The 10593-nt window shown below is 35.5% G+C and overlaps 1 long non-coding RNA gene across 1 annotated transcript in view; it reads left to right on the forward strand.

Moving 5' to 3' along the window:
• Positions 1-10379, forward strand: part of LOC114673803 (uncharacterized) — a 61430-nt gene extending 51051 nt beyond the window's left edge. Inside the window, exon 3 of the long non-coding RNA XR_013408457.1 lies at positions 9895-10379. This is a non-coding gene — a long non-coding RNA (uncharacterized LOC114673803). The remainder of the gene's footprint in view (positions 1-9894) is intronic.
• Positions 10380-10593: the final 214 nt, after the last annotated feature.

Here is a 10593-nt window from a genome sequence, read left to right on the forward strand (position 1 = left end):
CTTTGTCATGAAATCTTTGCCGATTCCTATGTTTAGTATAATATTGCCTAGATTTTTTTCCAGAATTTTTATAGTTTTGGGTTTTACATTTGTCTTTAATCCATCTTGAGTTGATTTTTGTATATAGTATAAGAAAGCAGTCCAGCTTTAATCTTCTGCATATAACTAGCCAATTATCAGATGGTCATAGATCATATGGTTATAGATATGTGACCTTATTTCTGTGCTCTCTATTCTGTTCCATTGGTCAATGTACTTTTTTTTCTTTTAGCAGTACCATGCTATTTTGGTTACTGTAGTTTTGTGGTATAGTTTGAAGTCATGTAACCTGATGCCTCCAGCTTTGTTCTTTTTGCTTAGGATTGCCTTGGCTATTCAGGCTCTTTTTTGAGTTCTGTATGAATTTTAAAATCCCCAACAAAATACTTGCAAACTGAATCCAGCAGCACATCAAAAACTAATCCACAATGATCAAGTTGGCTTCATCTCCACGATGCAAGATTGGTTCAACATACACAAATCAATAAATGTGATTCATTACGTAAACAGAACTAAAGACAAATACTATAAAATTATTTCAATAGATTTTTATTTTGTTTTAGGGTTCTCCAGAGAAACAGACCAGTAATATATATTAGATAGATAGACAGATAGAAAGATAGATAGATAGATAGATAGATAGATAGATAGATAGATAGATATTATAGGGAGTTGGCTCATGTGATTATGGAGGCTGAGAAATCTCAAGATCTGCTTTTGGCAAGCTGGAGACCCAAAAGAACCATGGGTATATTTCTTGACTTTACCTGAAGACAGACAAAGATGGATGTCCCAGCTTAAAGTCAGAGAGTGAAATCTCTCTTACTCAGACTTTTTTTCTAGTCAGTCTTTTAACAAATTGGATGTGTCAACCACAGAAATGTGCTTTACTCAATCTACTGACTGAAATATTAATCTCATTTAGAAACACTCACAGACTTATTAAGGATAATGTTTAACTAAATATCTAGACATGCTGCAGTCCAGTGAAGTCAACATGTAAAACGAATCATCTCACCTTTGATCACTGTTTTTTAATTGTGGTAAAATATACATAACAACATTTACCCTTTTAAGCATTTTTGAGTATACAGTTCTGTGATATTTATTACATTCACACTGAATTACAGCCATCACCACTGTAAACCAAAAATGAAATCCTAAGTCCTCCAACTAACTGAATGGGCCCCTCTTCTCATCCAGGGAACTCTAAAGTAAAGCGGAAACACTAGTTCAGGCCATGATGGGAATGGGTGGTCGGACATGGACATGCCTCATTATACCCTCCTCCCTTTGGAATTCAGGGAGAGCTGACCAGTATTATCATTAAAACAGAGATTAAGACAGATAATATAGACTTTTTGTAACAATAAAACATCAAATTCCACCCTGACTTCAATATAGCATCAGATGACAGATAGCAGGACCTGAAAGAAATAGAAGTATTTTACCCCAAAATATATTTATTTGACATGTTTTGAAATAGCCCTGTAAAGCTGTCTCTTATGAGGAAAATCTACATTATATAGAGAATCCCCATTCCTTTCCGGGTCTTTTCCCTGATCCAGGAGACAATTAACTAAGAGTCTAGAACTTTTGTTGTTGTTGTTGTTGTTTTGTTTTTGTTTTTTTTTTTTTTAGATGGAGTCTCACTCTGTCACCCAGGCTGGAGTGCAGTGGCACCATCTGGGCTCACTGCAACCTCCACCTCCTGGATTCACACCATTCTCCTGCCTCAGCCTCCTGAGTAGCTGGGATTACAGACGCCCCCCACCACACTTGGCTAATTATTTTGTATTTTTAGTAGAGACAGGGTTTCACCATATTAGCCAGGGTGGTCTCAATCTCCTGACCTCATGATCCACCCAACTCGGCCTCCCAAAGTGCTGGGATTACAGGCATGAGCCACCGCGCCTGGCCCAAAACTTCATTTTTTAATTGAATATCAAAAAATATTATTTTTTGGACCTCTCCTAAATTTCATTATTCTAGCTAACTCTCTAGATTCTTAGCTACTGTTTCTTGGTTCATGGTAATTACTGCTTCCTTTCCATTGCTGGTCTACATAAGTAAAATTTTGCCCTATGTCCTTCTTTATACTATGTCATCTAATATATCCTCTGTGAATGCACATCTACATGTTTTTTGAATCTTCAAATGATATACCCAAATCTATTTTCAGAGAATCTAAGCTCTAATTAACTTGCACTGTGGTCCCAAGCAAGTCAGTTACCTTATTAGGAAGTCAATTTCCTCATCAGTAACTTGCAGAAAATAATGCTTCCCACACAGTGTTATCATTACCTTTAAAGAAGACAATGAATGGGACAGCATTTTCTAAATTATAAAATACTTCACAGTTCCACATAAGTTCTCACAGCCATTACAACTGTATTAAGATATATGTTATATCCATTAGACCAGTGCAACATAAGAACATAAAAACAGGAGATTTGTTCCGTGATTTGAGTTCAAATCCCAATTTACCACTCCTTAGATGTGAATTACTCAGCAATTTATATAACTTCTCTGACTTAACTATCTAATATGTAAAATAAAATAAATACCTAGGTCATAAGACTGTCATAAAAACCAAATAAAGTAAATAATATAAATACCTTAGCATATTAATAAGAAGTATTCAAAAAGTGTTAACTATTATTATTTTTAATATAGTAATAAATTTTAAAAAATTATCCACATTTTTTATTAGAGGATCTATGTTATGTCACTTAGCATAAATCCTTAACTGATTATAAATATATTTTATATTAGATAGATAATATTTTAATAATCATTAGCAAATCTTATTAATTTTTTACTTTTTATTTTTATTTCTTTTTTTTGAGATAGAATCTCACTCTGTCACTCAGGCTGGAATGTAATGGCACAATCTTGGTTCACTGCAACCTCTGCCACCTGGGTTCGAGCAATTCTTGTGCTTCAGCCTTCCAAGTAGCCGGGATTAGAGGCATGTACCACCACACCCAGCTAAGTTTTTTGTTTTTGTTTTTGTTTTTGTTTTTGTTTTAGTGGAGACAGATTTTCACTATGTTGGCCAAGCTGGTCTTGAACTCCCAACCTCAGGTGATCTGCTTGTCTCGACCTCCCAAAGTGCTGGGATTATAGGCATGAGCCACAGCACCCTGCCTTCTTATTAATTTTAATAACCAATACTTTGCCTGTGGTTCTTCTGAATGTTCTCTGTAAACATCATGTCATTTGACAACAAAGGCAGTTTTTTTTAATGTTCTTATAACTTTTATCCATTTTCTTGTCATATTACATTGGCTAAAATACTGCTTATTGAATATAATCAAAAAAGATGCTTGTAAGCATCCTTGAGTTTTCTGATTTTGAAGAAAATGCTTTAAATATTTGAGAGTTAGAAATAAAATTAGTTATTGTTTCTTAATAAATAATCTTTACAATTTAAGTTCGTTCTTTTATATTTCTAATTGCAGATATTTTTCACATGAAATCCATACAAAGAACTTTAGTAGCTAAAAAATATTCTTTGATAGTGTATTTAAAAACATACACAAACACACATACACTTAATAATATAAACACATTACTAAAGTCTTGCAGCTATACATTCTCTTGAGTGCTGATAATATGAAAATATAAATGATTGTATGATGTTTTAGCTGCTTATGAATTATTAGGCATTGTGATAACTTTGGACTCATACAAATTTCATAACAACATTATGAGATGGCTAAAAAAAGACCATTTTACTGATGGAACCTGGAACAAAGAAAGGCTTATTTGTTTTTCCAGATTTCTAAGAATCCTCTCAGTAAAGCAGAAATTTATATCAGACTGAATAACGGCAGTGTTAATCTGTTTAGCCATTACGCAATTGCATTATAAAATTATGGAATATAAGTATTTGGATTGCAGAGCTTACTTATATTTCAGGTACAATCTTAGTAACAGTTTATAGAAGCAAAGAAATTCCTTATTCTGAGAGACTGTAACATTTTTCTAACAAATGCCTTCATCTTAAATATACAAAAAACAAGCAAGATTCTGTTGTTTCTCTCAATCTCACAAACAATAATAAAACAACATTTTTTGACTCTATACTGTCTTATTATTTTATTCTTTGTTATTCTTGACAGCAAAACTTTTTGGAAAAGTTTATCTCACTTTCTCCAAATTATTTTTTCCAATTGTCTCTTAATTTTCTTCTAATCAATCTCTCATCTGTACCTCAGCAATAAAATTGTTCTTTTCATAGTTGTAAATTTTGACCATATCGCTAAATTCCAGGTCAGTTCTCAATCCTCATTTAACTCATAAAGTGACCACTGATTTCTCTTTTTGGCACCTCAGATTTCTCCCTTTTCACTTTCTTCACTTGGATTTTACAACTCCACAGTAACTTAGTGCTTCTCTTACCTCTCCAGTCACTTTATTCTTTCCTCCTTTCTTACTGATCTTCTGAAGTAAAATCAGTTCTTGGTGCTTTTCCTTCTCTATCTTCAAACACTATGCTTGGTCTCATAAAGACTCAGAGCTTTAAATACTATATAATATGCTCTTAATTCCAAAATGTATCCATAGTCCAGTCTGCCCCTACATATCATACCCATATATTCAATGTCATGCCAAGGGCGAAGGAAAAGTGCTGTAGGGTGGTGTCATAATTTGAAGAGAATATATTAAGTCTGATTAAAAGTGGGTCTGCTTTTTATGATCACCATGCAATTATAGCATAGGCCACTGTTAAATACATCTCTAGGCCGGGCGCGGTGGCTCAAGCCTGTAATCCCAGCACTTTGGGAGGCCGAGATGGGCGGATCACGAGGTCAGGAGATTGAGACCATCCTGGCTAACACAGTGAAACCCCGTCTCTACTAAAAAATACAAAAAACTAGCCGGGCGAGGTGGCGGGCGCCTGTAGTCCCAGCTACTCGGGAGGCTGAGGCAGGAGAATGGCATGAACCTGGGTGGCGGAGCTTGCAGTGAGCTGAGATCCGGCCACTGCACTCCAGCCTGGGCAACAGAGCAAGACTTCGTCTCAAAAAAAAAACAAAACAAAAAAAAACATCTCTAGAGCTAAGATCCAAAAAACAGTTTTCACCCTTGATAGCTGCTCCCATCACCCAGCAATTGATGTGCCTTGGTTTATAGCCAGCTACCTACCAGCCTCTCCATATGAATATTTACTGAATATTAATCACAACATGCCTAAAACTTAATTGTTTCCCTTAAATTTACTCTATCTTCAAACTTTTTCATTTCTACTGAAAGGCAACCAACTGAGGTCAAAATCTGCAGTTGTCTGGGGCACTTCTGTTTTTCCCACAACCCCCATTGAATCGAGTAAGAAATCATTATTCCTCTACTGAAGTGTGTGCCTTATCTGAATGGCAGAGATCTTTGTGTGTTTGTTTTATTTTGTGTTTTTTTTTTCCTTCTGATATATCTTAAGCTCAGTAAAATTTTTAAACAAATCAATAAAGTATCTATGAAAATATGTTATCATTGTTATTTTTAAAAACTTTCACTCCTTAGCAATTATTCTATCACATTTCAAGCAATCTGTGCTACTATTTGTATTTTTGACAGTTTTATGTAGTTACTATGTTGTTCTTTGAAAAGTCACTTGCCAAAACTACCTATTTTTACAACATGTTTCTCCAAGTTAAGGATTCCAAATATTGGCTTGTTTCCTCCACTGCTACATCTAACATCCATTTAACAGTATATCACGTGGAAACATAATACCATAAATTTTCATAAGCTAATCAATTAAATATTGTATATTTGCTGGATAAGACAGATATATAAAAATTTCCAAAACAGAGCATCAGGAGATAAATGAGGTAGTTTAAAGAATGGAGACATTTTAATGGTGTCACTCATGAAAAGCTTAACAGGAGATACCGCATGATCTGAGTCTTGGAACAATTTTAGCCAGTTGAGAGTAGGCCATTAATGTTGTGGTAATAGCGAAAGTTCCTCATGAGAGTGGCAATTGGTTGGCACATTGCAGAGTAGCAAGTGATATAGTTTTGCTGGTAACAAGAAGAAGCATGGAAGAGAATGGGAGAAAATATTTTACATGTTATAATTAGAAACTCAGTATCACTCAGAGATGTGTGTGTATGTATAAATATGTATGAATATATATATATGTGTGTGTGTGTGTACAAATATATATATATATATATATATATATATATATATATCCATGGGTTAAAAGGAAGCATTTCAAAATTTTTTTAGGATGAGACTGAGAAACTAGAGGGTTGTGATGAAGACGCCAAGTAAAGAGCACTGTGCCAATGAAGGTGAAACGGACTGATAATAATTTTGGAACTATACATTTGTACACTATTGATACTGTGCACAGTCCAAATCCAGATCACTGATTCAGACATTTCTCATTAACCAAGACTCTTACTTTTGACTGGGTGCAATGGTGTGCACCTGTAGTCCCAGCTACTCAGGAGGCTGAGGCAAGAATATTTCTTGAACCCAGAAGTTCAAGGCTGTAGTGTAACATAATCACTACTGTGAATAGCCAATGTCCAGCCTAGATAATATAGTGAGGCCCTGTTTCTTATTAAGAAAATGACTGTTATTTTTAATTATGCATTGTGCTATCATATAGCCACTTCCATTTTCATAAATCCAAAACAAGACATTATTTTTCATTCAAATCTATTTTAGCTGTACTCCTAAGTCTTGTGAATAACCCAAAAGGTTATTCAATTAGTTGAAACAGAAATCTAGAACTCTGCAGATTATTTTTTCTCTTCCTCACTTAGTGTATAATGAATCAATCAAAAAGACCTACAGGCTTCATCTCATGTCTTAATATGTTCCTTTATCTTTTTTTTTTTTTTTTTTTTTTTTTTTTTGAGACAGAGTCTTGCTCTGTTGCCTGGGCTGGAGTGCAGTGGCCGGATCTCAGCTCACTGCAAGCTCCGCCTCCCAGGTTGACGCCATTCTCCTGCCTCAGCCTCCTGGGTAGCTGGGACTACAGGCACCCGCTACCTCGCCCAGCTAGTTTTTTTTTTTTTTTTTTTTTTTTTTTTTTTTTTAATTTTTTTAGTAGAGACAGGGTTTCGCCGTGTTAGCCAGGATGGTCTCGATCTCCTGACCTCGTGATCCGCCTCTCTAGGCCTCCCAAAGTGCTGGTATTACAGGCTTGAGCCACCGCACCCGGCCTCCTTTATCTTCATCTTCCTGTAACTGTCCACTCTCAATCTTCACTTTAATTTAGCAAGGAGATACACTTGCTTCCACTTTTACCTGTCCTCAAACCATATTTCAACGCGTTGTCAAAGCTTTGTTATAAAAATATTATGCTTTGACTTCCCTGCTTAAATTCTTATGCTGGTTTCCTACTGCTTCTAGGTAGAATGTCAATCTCCTTTATGTGATATTCCAGCTCACCCATGAAAATAATAATAAATCTAGCACTGATAGAAGTAATGACACTGATAGTAGTTACAATGAGCACTAACTAGAATGCTTATTATGTGTCAGGCATTGTTTTACTCATTTTATATAGTGTAGTTCCTTTTACTCCTCACATATTTCTAAAAAAGTAGGTGATAATGTTATGACCTGATTCTATAGACAAGGAGAGTGAGGAACAGAGCACCAAAGCAGCATATCCAAAATTACAAAGCAAAAAAGTGGCAGAACTGAAATACAAATGCATATTGTAGATTTCTCCCCATTATTTCCTGGATGCTTTACCTCAGCTCACATCCCCCAACCACAATCAAACTTTGTTTCAACTATACAGGAATAGTAGAAGTTCCTAAAGCATTGTGTTATATGGTGGAGTCAGATTGCTATTTTTTAGCAGAGTGTGAGCCCCTTGAGGGCAGAGGCTGTGTTTTATACTTCCTTCTCTCATCCAAACTCAGCAGGGCACTTTACATATTATGGATGTTTGATTTAATTATGTTCATGTAGAGTCAGTTCTGCTGTAACTGACAATTTAAGTATCGCATACATTTCACTCTTGTATATGGGCAATTTTGTCCTTGAGAAACACTAGGTGAACATAGAAAACCATACTTAAAAGAAGCAAGTGATATTGGAATATGCAAAATGCATACATCTCACACTCCTACCAGCTATCTTAATTCTCTGTATGCATTATAAGTCAGCCTCTACCAAATTTGGTGTCATAACTTTCCCTTTCATATAAATCTTGTTTCAGATAAATCTTTTACCACTTCACAATAATTCCCAAGCTGCAGCTTTTCCCATACCCATTTCCACAAATGCTTTCAGGTCTTTCTCAATATAAAATGTCACATTTATTGTAGTATTTACATATTTTCAAACATATAAAATGTGTAGAACTGTTGTGCCATTTTTGCTAGGTTCCTATCTCTTTTTGTATGTGTTACTGATAAAGTATTCGAGTGTTGTGTCTCAACCCTACTTTCCTCATAAGCCCTGTAGCTTTTATTGTGCCAAGTTTTCAGAGAATAGTGAGGCTTCAGAACACACATTTCTCATTATAGCAGAACCGACTGTACTTGAATGAATTTTAAAAAGGCTGAAACTCACCCAATTATCATCTGTGGCTGAATAGCATTCTCTCAAAATTCGCATGTTGAAGCCCTCACCCCTAGTACCTCAGCATGTGACTGCATTTGGAGATAGAGGTGATTAAGTGAAAATAACGTCATTAGCATGGACCCTAATATAATATGACTAATGTCCTTATAAGGAGAGGAAATTTGAACACAAGGAGATACCACATATACACAAGCACAGAAGATAGGCCATATGAGAACATGTAAGAAGGCAGCAGTCTACAAACCAAACAGTGACATCAGGAGCAACCAAACCTGCTGACACCTTGCTCTTAGAGTTCTTAGCTTCCAGAAGAGTGAAAGTATAATTACTATTATTTAAGTCACCCAGTCGGTGGTACTTTATTACGGCAGCGCTAGCAGATAGTTACGTCGACTATTTTCTATGCAGCTTTCAAGACTGAGCTAAGGCATATATCTATTGCCTACTTGAAACATAATCCTCATCCTGAATGGGAACTTTTATCCTCAGCCTATCCCTGGCTTCATCCCAGTATGTCTTTTATTTAAATTTTTTATCAAACGATGTTATAATAATTTATACTTTTTGTATCTGGTATAGGTAATACATTCTATAGACCAATTCGTCTGTTTTTTAACCCTGTGCCAACAACTTCAAACATGACATTTGTAACATTGTAGACTCTGAATATATCACTGTTACATATATTGTGGCATAAAATCAAAATAATTTTTCAATGAATTTAATGAAGAAAACCAAGAAGTAATGCATTTTATGTGAATACAATGTTAGGATGGCACATATCTACAGCTGTCCACGTTTCAGATGATTAATTCTGTTTCATTTGTGGGTACATTATTCCTCTTCTGTCCATGTTCCCCTGCATCATATTAATGAAAAATCACTCAAGACTTCTAGCATGGGTGAAAGAGAAAATGATAGTACTATTGAAAAAAAAAAAAAAAAACTAGAGATCTGGAGAAAAATTACAACCAAGCTTTTAACACATGAATCAATATCCCTGTATAGAATAATGTTTGGATATCCATCATCTATTGGTGGGAATATCTACTTATCTCTCAGAAAATTAGCTCATGCTGAATAAGAGTAACCTTCTACAGAGATGCTATTGCTTTGCCAAACACTATGCTTGCTGCAATGAAGGAAAGGAGAATAAGTGTTTAGTGCCTAATAATTGAAAGGTAAACATAATAACTGTAGTAACATAACTGTAGTATTTATATACACGTAGGAAGGATGATAACTTTAATACTAATGATAATATTTAACATTTTTCTTTTTTTGAGACAGAGTTTCCTGTTGCCCAGGTTGGAGTGCAACGGCGCAATCTCGGCTCACTGCAATGTCCACCTCTCGGGTTCAAGTGATTCTCCTGCTTCAGCCTCCCAAGTAGCTGGGATTACAAGCGCCCACCATCACGCCTGGCTAATTTTTGTATTTTTAGTAGAGACGAGGTTTCACCATGTTCGCCAGGCTAGTCGTGAACACCTGATCTCAGGTGATCCACCCACCTCAGCCTCCCAAAGTGCTGGGATTACAGGCCTGAACTACCACACCCAGTCCAAGTGCCGCATCTTATGATGCCACTCTAGCTCACCATGCCGTTGTTGCTTCTAAATGTCTATGGGCTTTACCTTCTGTATAATTCATTTGTCAACTACCATGCTCTGTTTTACACTTTCCCATCAGGTTACGAATACCTTGTATTCAGATATTTCAACTGCTTTTCAAAATAAATTCTCTTTGTACCTTATAGTGAAATTGTACATATTTCTGGATTGATAAATTCTAGAATAATTTAATACAAAATGTTAATATTATTGGGGTAATCTACCAAATGCCAGACACCGTGCCACAACATGAATTTTGTTTTATGTCTTTAAAAACTCATTGATAGTAGGTTTTGTTGTCATTGTGTGTGTGTGTGTGTGTGTGCACGTGTAATGGGTTGTGATCTAAAATGTATTTCTTATCTTGGGTAATGGTCAA

The sequence above is a fragment of the Macaca mulatta genome, chromosome 18 (genome assembly GCF_049350105.2).
Source record: "Macaca mulatta isolate MMU2019108-1 chromosome 18, T2T-MMU8v2.0, whole genome shotgun sequence".
NCBI classification, from domain to species: domain Eukaryota; kingdom Metazoa; phylum Chordata; class Mammalia; order Primates; family Cercopithecidae; genus Macaca; species Macaca mulatta.